The sequence below is a fragment of the Bos indicus x Bos taurus genome, chromosome 6, assembly GCF_003369695.1.
Source record: "Bos indicus x Bos taurus breed Angus x Brahman F1 hybrid chromosome 6, Bos_hybrid_MaternalHap_v2.0, whole genome shotgun sequence".
Lineage (NCBI taxonomy): Eukaryota > Metazoa > Chordata > Mammalia > Artiodactyla > Bovidae > Bos > Bos indicus x Bos taurus.
The window spans coordinates 64,836,044-64,852,485 of record NC_040081.1 but is presented as its reverse complement, the minus strand read 5'-3'; positions in this window follow the sequence as shown (position 1 = coordinate 64,852,485).

Here is a 16,442-nt window from a genome sequence, read left to right as displayed (position 1 = left end):
GTCCAATGTCATTGTATTAGAGAAGTCTTTCCTGACCATCGTAAGTAATATTGTGCTTTGCATCCCTGCTCCTGTATCACAATCAAGTCATAGTCTATTTATTAGTTTGTTTGCTTTTTCCTTAATGGTATTAAAATTATCTGAAATGACCTTATTTACACAGTTGTTTTTTCTTCTTCTTGTTTTCTACACTTGTATTCTACACTTAAGGCATGTGAGCAGATGGGTCTTGCTCATTTGTTGATGTGTTCCAGACCCCAAAACAATGACTGACATACATTAAGTATACACTCAATATATGTTGAATGAAAAAGACAGTAATACATGGGTTAGAGAAATTTATATTTGTCCTTGGTATGTAGAGTAGTTCTGAAATTGATCAATGAACTCCATCTTTTCCCTAAAATGCCCTTAGGATGGAAGGCTGTGGATCTTCTCATTAAAGCTAAATAAATATGTAATGTACCTAGGTGGCTGACCAAGGAAACTGCTGTCTCTCTAACATCTAATTGATCCTAGTAGAATTATCTACTTGTTACCCTGGTAGCTCAGCTGGTAAAGAATCTGTCTGCAATGGAGTTCGATTCCTAGGTTGGAAAGGTTCTAATGTTTGATTCCTATCTCTGGTGATTCCCAGGTTTGATTCCTATCCAGGGTGAAGGGATAGGCTACCCACAACAGTATTCTTTGGCTTCCCTGGTGGATCAGATGCCTTCAATGCATGATACTTGGGTTCAATTCCTGGGTTGGGAAGATCCCCTGGAGGAGGGCATAGCAACCCACTCCAGTATTCTGGGCTTACCAGGTAGTGTTAGTGGAAAAGAACCCACCTGCAATGCAGGAGACATAAGAGATGTGGGTTCCATCCCTGGGTCTGGAAGATCCTCTGGAGGAGGGCATGGCAACTCACTCCAATATTCTTGGCTGGAGAATTCCATGGACAGAGGAGCCTGGCAGGCTATGGTCCACAGGGTCGCAAAAAGTCTGACATGACTGAAGCAACTTAGCAGGCAGTAGAATTATGTTTATATACCAGACATCTCTAACAATTTTGATAATGCTGGTTCAGAGAATCACCTAGTCAATATAATCAGTAAAACAATTAATTCTATATAAACATCACTATGCTACATAAATAATTAGATATTGCAACTATTAAAGATAACAATAATAAATAATTTATAGTTATTGGCAATCTAATTAATAGTTAATAGCAGTCACTGATAGTTCAATAAAGTTTATAAACAAAGATCTGTATTTCTCTTCTATACATAATAACACTCAGCTTGTATTCTGTAGGAGGTCATAAATTCAAGAATAATGAGGGTAATTTTTCAGTACAAATTTTACTGAGGCTAAAATTTGTGCACCTTAATCATTTTGCATAGTTTTCATCAGCAGCAAATATTTATTGAGTTTTGTTATGTTACACAGAGCTTGAATAGGAACCCAAACAGTCTGGTTTCAGAGACCATGCTTATAATCTGTATTCTAAGCAAATTCCTCTCTGGTTTTAAATGTTAACTTTGGTACTCAATAGGAAAAAGTCATTCTTTTAAGAAGTTATTTCATGTTACATTATAAATTTTTTAAGGATAGATTAATCATGGTTGTCTAGTCAGGAACTCTCTTAAAATGCAATAAGATAAAATTTTGACAGTGTATAACAATTATAATTTGGATATTATAAATCTCATATGTGCTTATTGTTGTAAAATAAAGAAGAGAAAAATAAAAATCACTTATAATCTCTTCCTCTCAGAGATAACTCCTGTCAAGAAGTCTGAATCAGAAAACAAAATTGAACTTAATGGTAAGAAAGAAGAAATTTTAAAGAGTATAAAACCATTTAAGCTCTCAAAAACAATCAAAAGGTGTATTGATCATCAGAAAAACCATTGAAGCCCCTTCATTTTCATGTGGTGTTATAGATAGAAATCACCAAAATATGTGCAGAAAACGCCATATAGCAAGGTCACTTAACCTTTTGGCATCTCACATCCTCTTTTGAAATACGAAAATAATAAGCCCTAGGTTACTTGCCTCAGGGACGTTTAAGGATAAAATTAGATTATAAATGTGAAAGCTCTTTGAAATAGCTTCTCTCTTGCTGAGCATTCCCCCACAACTATATTCTGTTACTTGGCCCTCTGATCTTTCTTCTCACTTGAGAATCACCATGTCTAAGTTGGGGTTCTCTGCTTCCTTCTACAACACAGCATGGAAAATCATGGGACTACATACTCTCTAAGTGACTTTCTTATACAGTGCTATGATTTCTGGGAAGAACTTAATGACATTGTTGCTAAAATAAAGAAGGCATATAGGAAAATGTTGGAAAGTAGTTTAAAGATGCTGTCTTCTGATGGTTTAGCGTGCCATTGGTCTAATTTGTCCAAGTCTTGTGAATTTCCCCTATGTAGTAAGCCTGATTGCCAAATAATGAAGCATTGAATTAAATTTGACCTTTGAATAGTACCAGTTTGAACTGCATGGGTCCACTCACATGTGAATTTTGTTTAGTAAAAAAATGGAAAACTTTTGGAGATTTGCAACAATTTTCAAAAACTTACAGATGAACCAAGTAACGTAAAAACATTGAAAAAATTAAGAAAAGTTGGTTACATCATGATTGCATAAAACATATGTAGATACATATATCGCAGATTACATAAAATTAGGGTCATAAAATTTATGTAGATTGCATAAAAACATGGTCTAATTTATCACTGACTATAAAATACACACAAATCTATTATAGAAAGTTAAAATTTATCGAAACACATACAAACACTTACAGACCATATATTTCAGTCGAGAGAAATGTAAACAAACTTAAAGATACAGAATTAAATTATAATTGCATAAATTAACTGTAGTATCAATTCATACTGTATTACTATAATAGTTTTGTAGCCACCTCCTGTTGCTATTGTGGTAAACTCAAGTGCCGTGTGTATCTGCTTAAAACATCATGTAGTCCTCTCTGCCTGAGCAGTTTCTAGTAAATTGTAAAGGTAAAAAGCCATCCCTTGAGGTTTTCCCATCTTTTTCACCATATTTAGTGCAACTATGTAAATCTTAATGACACCAGGGGACCCACATGAAGTGTTGTCTGTGATACTGGAAGTGTTCCCAAGAAGCAAAGTCATGACATTATAAGAAAAAGTTGAATTTCTTGATATATACCATAGATTAAGGTCTGCAGCTATGGTTATCTGCCATTTCAAGATCAATGAACCCAGTGTAAGGACCACTGTAAAAAAAAAAAAAAAAGGAAATTCATGAAGCCATCACTGCAGCTATGCCAGCAGGTGCAATAGCCTTGCACCTTTTCTGAAATACTTTTTAATCTCCTATTGAAAATGAAGCTTTCATGTGGGTGCAAAATTGCTATAACAAAGGCATACCTATATACTCTAATATTATTTGAGAAAAAGCGAAGTCATTATAAGACAAGTTGAAGCAAAAGGAAGGTTAAGGATCTAAAGCTGGAAAATTTAATGCCAGTAAAGGACGGTTTGATAATTTCAGAAAGAAATTTGACTTTAAAAATGTCAGTGAAACAGGAGAAGCAGCTTTTCCTGACCTAGAGACAGCACCCAGATGCCACTAAGATAATCACTGAAGAAAAAGATATCTGTCTGAACAGTTTTTTTTTTTTTAATGTAGACAAAATTCCCCTTTTCTGGAAAAAAAAATGCCACAAAGGACACTTATTAGAAATGAAGAGAAGCAAGCATCAGGATTTAAGGCAGGAGAGACTGACATTTTTTTGCAAATGCAGTTATTTTCATGATCAGGACTGCCCTTATCTCTAGACCTGCTAAGCCTTGAGCTTTGAAGGAAAAAGATAAACACCAGCTGCCAGCCTTCTTTTTGCATTGGTTCCATCAATGCTTTGCCCCTGAAGTACCTTGCCACTAAGGGACTGCCTTTCAAAGTTCTTTTGATATTTGACAATGCCCTTGGCCTCCCAGAAGAGTGCAGCATTGAAAACATTGAAGTGATCTACTTGCCCCCAAATACAATGCCTCAAATTCTGCCTCTAGATCAGGGACTGATGCTTTACATGAAGATGTTTAGAAAAATAAAAAAGCAAAAAACAATCCAGACACAAAGTTACACTGAGTGGGCCTGTCTCTTCTGCCTTCCCTGCAGTCTGCCCTACTGTCCCCACCTCTTCTACCCTTGAGACAGCAAAACCAGCCCCTCCTCCTTCCCCTCCTCCTCAGGCTACTCACTGTGAAGGTGAGGATGATGAGGAAGATGAAGGAAGATGAGGAGATGAAGATGAGGAAGACGTTTGATGAGGATGAGGATGAGGATGATGATCCACTTTCGATAAATAAAGAGTAAAAAGTCATCATGCTATACAGTTAATGAACTTGCCTGTTGTGTACATATGTGTCTTTGTGTGAAAACCTGGTAACCATACAGCAAAAACTGTATGAGATGTTTGGGGTCACTATCACCATCATCACTGAAGTTTTCACTATGTAGAACATCATGTGCAAGACTTGTATTGAAGTGGATAGCCCATCCTTACATAGGCATAAGGTAAGTGATAGTTGCTGTAATATTATTAAAACATGAGTTTTCTTACAGTTTTATAACTGTTTTCAAAGAATCACACTACCATACAGTATGTGTCTCTGTCTTGTAACTGCAAAGGGTTCATAGCAGCCTATCATTAAAATAAGTGCTTTTCAGAAACTAACATTTCTAATACTTTATTATAAAAATGGCTGATATTGTTTGCCATAAAAGCTTTTATAACAGCATATTTATTAGTGTATAGGCTAGGCTACTATAAAGAAATGTCATCAATTATACTAAGCAACAGCAAAGTAATCATATCACTGCTTCTTGTTATAAATGCATGAATCTCTATGCTTGTAAATAAATATGAATTTATTGTCACACTATATTTTAATTTTTGATGTCTTGTATTATTAATATGCATAACATCTACAGTGTTTTGTATGATAGAAGACAATATTGATGTAGGTACTGACAGAGAGATGATTCATCTTTAAACAAGTGACATAAACTTGAGTATTGATAAAGACTGTAATTTTGTAAATATATATATATATATATATCTTCTTTCTTATGATTTTCTTAATATTATTTTCTATAGCTTACTTTACTGTAAGAATATAGTTAATTATATAAAGATGGGCTCAATAAAGGACAGAAATGTTATGGAACTAACAGAAGCAGAAGATATTAAGAAGAGGTGGCAAGAATACACAGAACTGTACAAAAAAGACCTTCACGACCCAGATAATTACGATGGGGAGATCACTCACCTAGAGCCAGACATCCTGGAATGTGAGGTCAAGTGGGCCTTAGAAAACATCACTACAAACAAAGCAAGTAGAGGTGATGGAATTCCAGTTAAGCTATTTCAAATCCTAAAAGATGATGCTGTGAAAGTGCTGCACTCAATATGCCAGCAAATTTGGAAAACACAGCAATGGCCACAGGACTAGAAAATGTCAGTTTTCATTCCAATCTCAAAGAAAGGCAATGCCAAAGAATGCCCAAACTACGGTACAATTGCACTCATCTCACATGTTAGTAAAGTAATGCTCAAAATTCTCAAAGCCAGGTTTCAGCAATATATGAACCTTGAACTTTCTGATGTTCAAGCTGGTTTTAGAAAAGGCAGAGGAACCAGAGATCAAATTGCCAACATCCAATGGATCATCATAAAAACAAGAAAGTTCCTGAAAAACATCTATTTCTGCTTTATTGACTATGCCAAAGCCTTTGATTGTGTGGCTCACAATAAACTGTGGAAAATTCTGAAAGAGATGGGAATACCAAACCACTTGACCTGCCTCTTGAGAAATCTGTATGCAGGCCAGGAAGCAACAGTTAGAACTGGATGTGGAACACTCTGGTTCCAAATAGGAAAAGGAGTACATCAATGCTGTATATGGTCACCCTGCTTATTTAATTATATGCAGAGTACATCATGAGAGATGTTGGGCTGGAGGAAGCACAAGCTGGAATCAAGATTGCCGGGAGAAATACCAATAACCTCAGATATGCAGATGACATCACCCTTATGGCAGAAAGTGAAGAAGAGCTAAAGAGCCTCTTAATGAAAGTGAAAGAGGAGAGTGAAAAAGTTGACTTAAAGCTCAACATTCAGAAAACTAAGATCATGACATCCAGTCCCATCACTTCATGGCAGCTAGATGGCGAAACAGTGGAAACAGTGTCAGACTTTATTTTTGGAGGCTCTAAAATTACTGCAGATGGTGACTGCAGCCATGAAATTAAAAGACGCTTACTCCTTGGAAGGAAAGTTATGACCAACCTAGACAGCATATTCAAAAGCAGAGACATTACTTTGCCAGCAAAGGTCCGTTTAGTCAAGGCTATGGTTTTTCCAGTGGTCATGTATGGATGTGAGAGCCCAACTATAAAGAAAGCTGAGCGCCAAAGAATTGATGCTTTTGAACTGTGGTGTTGGAGAAGACTCTTGAGAGTCCCTTGGAGTGCAAGGAGATCCAAACAGTCCATCCAAAAGAGATCAGTCCTAAGGGTTCATTGGAAGGACAGATGTTGAAGCTGAAACTCTAATACTTTGGCCACCTGATGCGAAGAGCTGACTAATTTGAAAAGAGCCTGATATTGGGAAAGATTGAAGGCAGAAGGGGACAACAGAGGATGAAATGGTTGGATAGCATCACTGACTCAATGGACACAAGTTTGGGTGAACTCCGGGAGTTGGTAATGGACAGGGAGGCCTGGCATGCTGCAGTCCATGGGTTTGCAAAGAGTCAGACATGACTGAGCAACTGAAGTGAAGTGAAGGCTCAGATGGTAAAGAATCTGTCTTCAACACAGGAGACCTGGCTTTGATCCCTGGGTTGGGAAGATTCGCTGGAGAAGGGAATGGCTACCCATTCCAGTATTCTTGCCTGAAGAATTCCATGGACAGAAGAGCCTGGTGGGCTACAGTCCATGAGGCCACAAAGAGTCAGACATGACTGAGCGACTGGCACTTTCACTTTCATAACATATAAAATATGGGTTAATAAACTGTTTATGTGACTGATAAGGCTATTAGTAGTTTAGTCAATGGTATGCTATTAGTAGTTAAGCTGTGGGGGAGTCAAAAGTTATAAGTGGATTTTTCAACTTCAGATGGTTTTTATCCCTAACTCCCAAGTTGTTCAAGGGTCAGCTCTGTGTCATACCCACATCTTTATTATTGGAGCTCTCATTGTATCATTTCCTACTTTCTATTATTTTCAAACTTAAAAAAAAATTCTGTACCTTTTTCTAATAGCAATTAAATATCTCAAAGAAAACTCTCAATTTTTTATTTCTGTGATGTTATTGCATAATATCTTAGTTTCACAGTCTCTTTACACTCTTCATATGTACTGATTCTAGTTATTTCCCTCTTTAACTATGTTTTCTTAATCCATTATAAAAGTAATGATAAACATTTCAAATAAGTTAAAAGAATTTATCATGATAGCCCAGAATCTCAGTCCTATTCCTCAAAGTAAAATTATCAGTTAATCTCAGATCCTGGAGACCACCATCGTCCCTGCCACATGGCCCGCTTCTAGGTCTCTCAGAACCTTACAGCTTAGTTCTTCAAGGTAAGAAGGAATCTTTTTGTTGCTTTGTGTCTCTTTTTTTCAGGAAAAGTCTGTATCTTTTTTAAAAAGGAGTCATCTTTAAAATCAGGACAGGTTCATCTCTCTTTTTATTAGGAGCTTCCCAGGTGGCACTAGTGGTAAAGAACCCGCCTGCCAATGCAGGAGACACAAGAGACATGGGTTCAGTCCTTGGGTGGGGAATATCCCCTAGAGGAGGTCATGGCAACCCACTCCAGTATTCTTGCCTGGAGAATCCCATGAACAGATGGAGCCTGACAGACTACATATAGGATCGCAAAGAGTAGGAATGAGTCAATCATCTAGGATCTTAATTAATCATAAAATCAATTCACCTTTGCTACATTCTATTGGTAGAAGCATGTCACAAATTCCACTCACAACTTAAGGGGATAGGAATATATAACTGTGTGGTTATCAGAGCAGAGGATGTGGGTACCATCTCAGCATTCTGTTTACCAAGGATTCCTCAGTGTAATGTTTGAGTCTGTTTAGGAAGATTTTTCTAAAGGTATATCAACATTGTAGGTAAACTCAATTTTATCAATCTTTTTCCTTCTATCTTTTGGATTTGTGCCTTATTTAATAAAGCTTTCCCCATTCTAATAATACAAGAACAACATATATGATTAGCATGCTTTTTCAAGTGCTTTTACAGCTTTATTTCCTTTTTTCTCTTTTTGCATTTTGTGCATTAATTCTTTGACACATCTAAATATTTGTTGCTGCTTTTTTGTTTGGGTTTTGTTTTAGCTTTGTTTCTTTTCATTTTTTAAAGAAATGTTGTTAGCTGTCCTAGTGGTATTCATGGAGTAATCCCCATTGATTGTAAATGCTACCTTTATCACATAACAAACACTGTAAACTTTGTTCTCTTGCTAACATCTTAATTCTATTTAATTGGGCCTATATATTTTTTATCTTCTGCACCAAAATAAAACACTGTTTAATTCTGTGTTCCTATACATGTATTCTACACCTTGGAGAAATATGATCCATTTTCTTCTCTAATTTTATTCAGAATTTTCTTGGATACTTCCAAATGTTTATTTTTTATTTATATTTCAAAAACTTTTCCTAAATAAAAATAATATTGGTAATTTTAATAGGATCATAATATGACATGTTAATTTAAGAATGATTTACACTATAACAAGTGCATATTTCATTGATCAATAATGGATTTGTTTTAGTTAATTCTTCTTTTATATCCTGCAGTATTAATAATTTTGACTTCAGAGGTCTTTATGTATTTGGTTCAGCAGGTGCCTTGAACTTTACTTTCATGATTGATTTTATAAATGAAATATTTTATTTTCCTATTAGTGGTTTATTTCCACTGATTGTGGCAAAATGACTTTGTGTTAAGAATCATTCTTTAAATATCTTATTTTATTTTTAATAGTTTTGCCTTAATTATTTGGAATGTTCCAAGTATATAATCAATTGGAGATAAAGATATTTTTCCTCCTTCTTTTTCAATTTTATTCCTTTTTTATTTTGTTCTTCACTAATGACATTGAAAAGTACAAGCAAAAACAGTAAGTAATGATAATAATATTGAATATTCTTGACTGATTATATTACCAGGGGTGCTATTTGTCAAAAATAATGCATTGATTTAGAAATTAGATTTGAGCTTATTTTTTATAAACCCAAATAAATAACCATCTGACTTATTATAAGAAGTACTTTATTAAAGCAGAATTTGATATTGTGTTTTATCAGTTATACTTTAAAATTCTATAAAGATGTTTAGATGTTTATTCTAGCATATTATTATAATAAATGTTTTCTAGTATACTAAACTTCTGTCATCTATGGTGTATTGTTTTTAAAGTGCTGCTATATTGAATATTTGCATCAGGATATGTTGGTGAGATGGTCTAGTGGTTTTCCCTACTTTCTTCAATTTAAGTCTGAATTTGGCAATAAGGAGTTCATGGTCTGAGCCACAGTCAGCTCCTGGTCTTGTTTTTGTTGACTGTAGAGAGTTTCTCCATCTTTGGCTGCAAAGAATATAATCAATCTGATTTCGGTGTTGACCATCTGGTGATGTCCATGTATAGAGTCTTCTCTTGTGTTGTTGGAAGAGGGTGTTTGTTATGACCAGTGCATTTTCTTGGCAAAACTCTATTAGTCTTTGCCCTGCTTCATTCTGTACTCCAAGGCCACATTTGCCTGTTACTCCAGGTGTTTCTTGACTTCCTACTTTTGCATTCCAGTCCCCCATAATGAAAAGGACATCTTTTTTGGGTGTTAGTTCTAAAAGGTCTTGTAGATCTTCATAGAACTGTTCAACTTCAGCTTCTTCAGCATTACTGGTCGGGGCATAGACTTGGATTACTGTGATATTGAATGGTTTGCCTTGGAAATGAACAGAGATCATTCTGTCGTTTTTGAGATTGCATCCAAGTACTGCATTTCGGACTCTTTTGTTGAACATGATGGCCACTCCATTTCTTCTGAGGGATTCCTGCCTGCAGTAGTAGATATAATGGTCATCTGAGTTAAATTCACCCATTCCAGTCCATTTCAGTTCGCTGATTCCTAGAATGTGGACATTCACTCTTGCCATCTCTTGTTTGACCACTTCCAATTTGCCTTGATTCATGGACCTGACATTCTAGGTTCCTATGCAATATTGCTCTTTACAGCATCAGACCTTGCTTCTACCACCAGTCACATCCACAGCTGGGTATTGTTTTTGCTTTGGCTCCATCCCTTCATTCTTTTTGGAGTTATTTCTCCACTGATCTCCAGTAGCATATTGGGCACCTACTGACCTGGGGAGTTTCTCTTTCAGTATCCTATCATTTTGCCTTTTCATGAGAAATGCTGGACTGGAAGAAACACAAACTGGAATCAAGATTGCTGGGAGAAATATCAATAACCTCAGATATGCAGATGACACCATCCTTATGGCAGAAAGTGAAGAGGAAATAGAAAGCCTCTTGATGAAAGTGAAAGTGGAAAGTGAAAAAGTTGGCTTAAAGCTCAACATTCAGAAAATGAAGATCATGGCATCCGGTCCCACCACTTCATGGGCAATAGATGGGAAAACAGTGGAAACAGTGTCAGACTTTATTTTTCTGGGCTCCAAAATCACTACAGGTGGTGATGGCAGCCATGAAATTATAAGACGCTTACTCCTTGGAAGGAAAGTTATGAGCAACCTAAATAGCATATTCAAAAGCAGAGACATTACTTTGCCAACAAAGGTTCATCTAGTCAAGGCTATGGTTTTTCCTGTGGTCATGTATGGATGTGAGAGTTGGACTGTGAAGAAGGCTGAGCACCGAAGAATTGATGCTTTTGAACTGTGGTGTTGGAGAAGACTCTTGAGAGTCCCTTGGACTGCAAGGAGATCCAACCAGTCCATTCTGAAGAAAATCAGCCCTGGGATTTCTTTGGAAGGAATGATGCTCAAGCTGAAACTCCAGTACTTTGGCCACCTCATGTGAAGAGTTGACTCATTGGAAAAGACTCTGATGCTGGGAGGGACTGGGGGCAGGAGGAGAAGGGGATGACAGAGGATGAGATGGCTGGATGGCATCACTGACTCAATGGACATGAGTCTGAGTGAACTCCGGGAGTTGGTGATGGACAGGGAGGCCTGACGTGCTTGATTCACAGGGTCACAAAGAGTCGGACATGACTGAGTGACTGATCTGATCTGATCTGATAGCTAGAAGCCTTTTTTAAGAGATAGTGAGCTCAGGATGTTAGGGGCAAACAGAATTTAGGAAGATAAGTAGTAAACTGAGGAATGTAGCATGAGTTACAATGTAAATCACAAGTTAACTATAGGACACATTAGAAGAAGTAGATAATAGATGGTAAGGCTGATTCCGAGAGAATCACTGAAGCAGGAACTCTGTTTGAAGAGCAACAGTGATTTATGGACATAATAAAGCTGGGTGAGGGGGAACTGAAAATGTCAAACCTCTGCCCTAATGCTTTTGTAAAAGTATAAAAGAAAATCTTAAATTTGAAATAAATAGGCAGTCCAAGAAAACTGAGAGGCTGTCTAATTACTTGCAGACACCGTTCCTCTCTTCAGGTAGAATCCCTGGGTGCTGGAGCTGGAGCACATCACCATGGAAAAGAATGGAAAAAGCAAAATGGCTGTCTGGGGAGGCCTTACAAATAGCTGTGAAAAGAAGAGACATGAAAGCAAAGGAGAAAAGGAAAGATATTCCCGTTTGAATGCAGATTTCCAAAGAATAGCAAGGAGAAATAAGAAAGCCTTCCTCAGCGATCAATGCAAAGAAATAGAGGAAAACAATATAATGGGGAAGACTAGACATTTTTTCAAAAAAATTAGAGATACTGAGGGAACATTTCATGCAAAAATGGGCTTGATAAAGGACAGAAATGGGATGGACCTAACAGAACCAGAAGATATTAGGAAGAGGTGGCAAAAATACACAGCAGAAGTGTACAAAAAAGATCTTCATGACCCAGATAATCACGGTGGTGTGATCACTCACCTAGAGCCAGACATCCTGGGATGTGAAGTCAAGTGGGCCTTAAAAAGCATCACTATGAACAAAGTTAGTGGAGGTGATGGAATTCCAGTTGAGCTATTTCAATCCTGAAAGATGATGCTGTGAAAGTGCTGCACTCAACACGCCAGCAAATTTGGAAAACTCAGCAGTGGCCACAGGACTGGAAAAGGTCAGTTTTCATTCCAATCCCAAAGAAAGGCAATGCCAAAGAATGCTCAAACTATTGCACAATTGCACTCATCTCACATGCTAGTAAAGTAATGCTCAAAATTCTCCAAGCCAGATTCAGCAATACATGAACCATGAACTACCAGATGTTCAAGCTGGTTTTAGAAAAGGCAAAGGAACCAGAGATCAAATTGCCAACATCCACTGGATCATGAGAATGCAAGAGAGTTCCAGAAAAACATCTATTTCTGCTTTATTGACTATGCCAAATCCTTTGACTGTATGGGTCACAATAAACTGGAAAATTCTGAAAGAGATGGGAATACCAAACCACCTGACCTGCCTTCTGAGAAACCCAAATGCAGGTCAGGAAGCAACAGTTAGAACTGGATATGGAACAACAGACTGGTCCCAAATAGGAAAACTAGTATGTCAATGTTGTATATTGTTACCCTGTTTATTTAACTTATATGGAGAGTATATCATGAGAAACGCTGGGCTGGAGGAAGCAGAAGCTGGAATCAATATTGCCAGGAGAAATATCAATAACCTCAGATATGCAGATGACACCACCCTTATGGCAGAAAGTGAAGAGGAACTCAAAAGCCTCTTGATGAAAGTGAAAGAGGAGAGTGAAAAAGTTGGCTTAAACATCAACATTCAGAAAACTAAGATCATGGCATATGGTCCCATCACTTTATGGGAAATAGATGGGGAAACAGTAGAAACAGTGGCAGACTTTATTTTGTGGGGCTCAAAAATCACTGCAGATGGTGATTGCAGCCATGAAATTAATTTCCTTCCATGCTTACTCTTTGGAAGGAAATTTATGAAGAACTTAGATAGCATATTCAAAAGCAGAGACATTGCTTTGCCAACAAAGATCCGTCTAGTCAAGGCTACGGTTTTTCCAGTGGTCATGTATGGATGTGAGAGTTGGACTATAAAGAAAGCTGAGTGTGAAGAATTGATGCTTTTGTACTAGGGTGTCGTAGAAGACTCTTGAGAGTCCCTTGGACTGCAAGGAGATCCAATCAGTCCTTCCTAAAGGAGACTAGTCATGGGTGTTCATTGGAAAGACTGATGCTGAGGCTGAAACTCCAATACTTTGGCCACCTCATGTGAAGAGTTGACTGATTGGAAAAGACCCTGATGCTGGGAGGGATTGGGGCAGGAGGAGAAGGGGCGACAGAAGATGAGATGGCTGGATGGCATCACTGACTCGATGGACATGGGCTGAGTGAACTCCGGGAGTTGGTGATGGACAGGGAGGCCTTGCTTGCTGCAGATTCATGGGGTCGCAAAGAGTCAGATATGACTGAGCAACTGAACTGAACTTAATTGATGAAGACCTATGGGACCTTCTAGAATTAGCACTCAAAAAAGATGTCCTTTTCATTATAGGGGACTGGAATGCAAAAGTAGAAAGTCAAGAAACAACTGGAGTAACAGGCAAATTTGGCATTGGAGTACAGAATGAATCAGGGCAAAGGCTAATAGAGTTATGCCAGGAGAACACACTGGTCATAGCAAACACCCTCTTCCAACAACACAAAAAAAGATTCTACACCTGGACATCACTAGATGGTCAACACCGAAATCAGATAGATTATATTCTTTACAGCCAAAGGTGGAGAAGCTCTATACAGTCATCAAAAACAAGACTGGGAGGTGACTGTGCCTCAGATCATGAACTTCTTATTGCTAAATTCAGACTTAAATTGAAGAAAGTAGGGAAAACCACTAGACCACTCAGGTATAAGCTAAATAAAATTCCTTAGGATTATACAGTGGAAGTGAGAAATAGATTCAAGGGATTAGATCTGATAGACAGAGTGCCTGAAGAACTATGGATGGACATTTGTGACCTTATACAGGAGACAGGGATCAAGACCATCCACAAGAAAAAGAAATGCAAAAAAGCAAAATGGCTCTGTGAGGCTGCCTTACAAACATATAATATCAACTCATACAAATTATATTATTACTTCCTCATAGTATTATGCTTTTAAATTTTTATTAACACATACTTTACATATAAAATTAACACATTTCAAGTGTAAAAGTTCAATAATTAATATTTCATCACATTGTGAATTCATCACCACAAATCAGTTTTACAATTTTTCATGATTCCAATGTAATACACTTTTTGATAAAAATAGGAGTGTTTTTCTACAGATTTTCCCCTGTACTCTTTAGCCTTATCATATAATTTTGTTTATTAACATCTTAATTGTTAGTTCTTTCTAGTTATTCTGCAGTTTTAAGGGTTTTCTTGACCAAAATTTTTTAATTAAAGAAAGATGATGTATCTAAAACCTTCACATTATGCACTTTGGATTTTATTTAATATTTACTAAAATAACTGCTATTTTTATTGCACTGTGTTGTATTTTTCAGGCTTTTGAAACATCACATTCTTTCAGTTTATCAGCTTCTTTTCTTTGCATTATTCTTCAGTTCAGTTCAGTTCAGTTCAGTCTCTCAGTCGTGTCCGACTCTTGGCAACCCCATGAATCGCAGCACGCCAGGCCTCCTTGTCCATCACCATCTCCCGGAGTTCACTCAAACTCATGTCCATCAAGTCGGTGATGCCATCCAGCCATCTCATCCTCTGTCGTCCCCTTTTCCTCCTGCCCCCAATCCCTCCCAGCATCAGAGTCTTTTCCAATGAGTCAACTCTTCGCATGAGGTGGCCAAAGGACTGGAGTTTCAGCTTGAGCATCATTCCTTCCAAAGAAATCCCAGGGCTGATCTCCTTTAGAATGGACTAGTTGGATCTCCTTGCAGTCCAAGGGACTCTCAAGAGTCTTCTCCAATACCACAGTTCTTTGGCGCTCAGCTTTCTTCACAGTCCAACTCTCGCATCCATACATGACCACTGGAAAAACCATAGCCTTGACTAGACGGACCTTTGTTGGCAAAGTAATGTCTCTGCTTTTTAATACGCTGTCTAGGTTGCTCATAGCTTTTTTTCCAAGGAGCAAGTGTCTTTTAATTTCAAGGCTGCAGTCACCATTTGAAGTGATTTTGGAGCCCAGAAAAATAAAGTCTGTCACTGTTTCCACTGTTTCCCCATCTATTTGCCATGGAGTGATGGGACCAAATGCCATGATCTTCATTTTCTTTTTTTTCTTTAATAGAAAATTATTTAATTAGTATACATGTGTTTCCCATCCTGAACCCTCCTCCCTCCTCCCTCCCCACACCATCCCTATGGGTCGTCCCAGTGCACCAGCCCCAAGCATCCAGCATCGTGCATTGAACCTGGACCGGCATCTCGTTTCATACATGACGTTTCACATGTTTCAATGCCATTCTCCCAAATCTTCCCACCCTCTCCCTCTCCCACAGAGTCCAAAAGACTGTTCTATACATCTGTGTCTCTTTTGCTGTCTCGTATACAGGGGTATCGTTACCATCTTTCTAAATTCCATATATATGCGTTAGTATACTGTATTGGTGTTTTTCCTTCTGGCTTACTTCACTCTGTATAATAGGCTCCAGTTTCATCCACCTCATTAGAACTGATTCAAATGTATTCTTTTTAATGGCTGAGTAATACTCCATTGTGTATATGTACCACTGCTTTCTTATCCATTCATCTGCTGATGGACATCTAGGTTGCTTCCATGTCCTGGCTATTATAAACAGTGCTGCGATGAACGTTGGGGTACACGTGTCTCTTTCCCTTCTGGTTTCCTCAGTGTGTATGCCCAGCAGTGGGATTGCTGGATCATAAGGCAGTTCTATTTCCAGTTTTTTAAGGAATCTCCACGCTGTTCTCCATAGTGGCTGTACTAGTTTGCATTCCCACCAACAGTGTAAGAGGGTTCCCTTTTCTCCAAACCCTCTCCAGCATTTATTATTTGTAGACTTTTGGATCGCAGCCATTCTGACTGGTATGAAATGGTACCTCATAGTGGTTTTGATTTGCATTTCTCTGATAATGAGTGACGTTGAGCATCTTTTCATGTGTTTGTTAGCCATCTGTATGTCTTCTTTGGAGAAATGTCTATTTAGATCTTTGGCCCATTTTTTGATTGGGTCATTTATTTTTCTGGAGTTGAGCTGTAGGAGTTGCTTGTATATTTTTGAGATTAGTTGT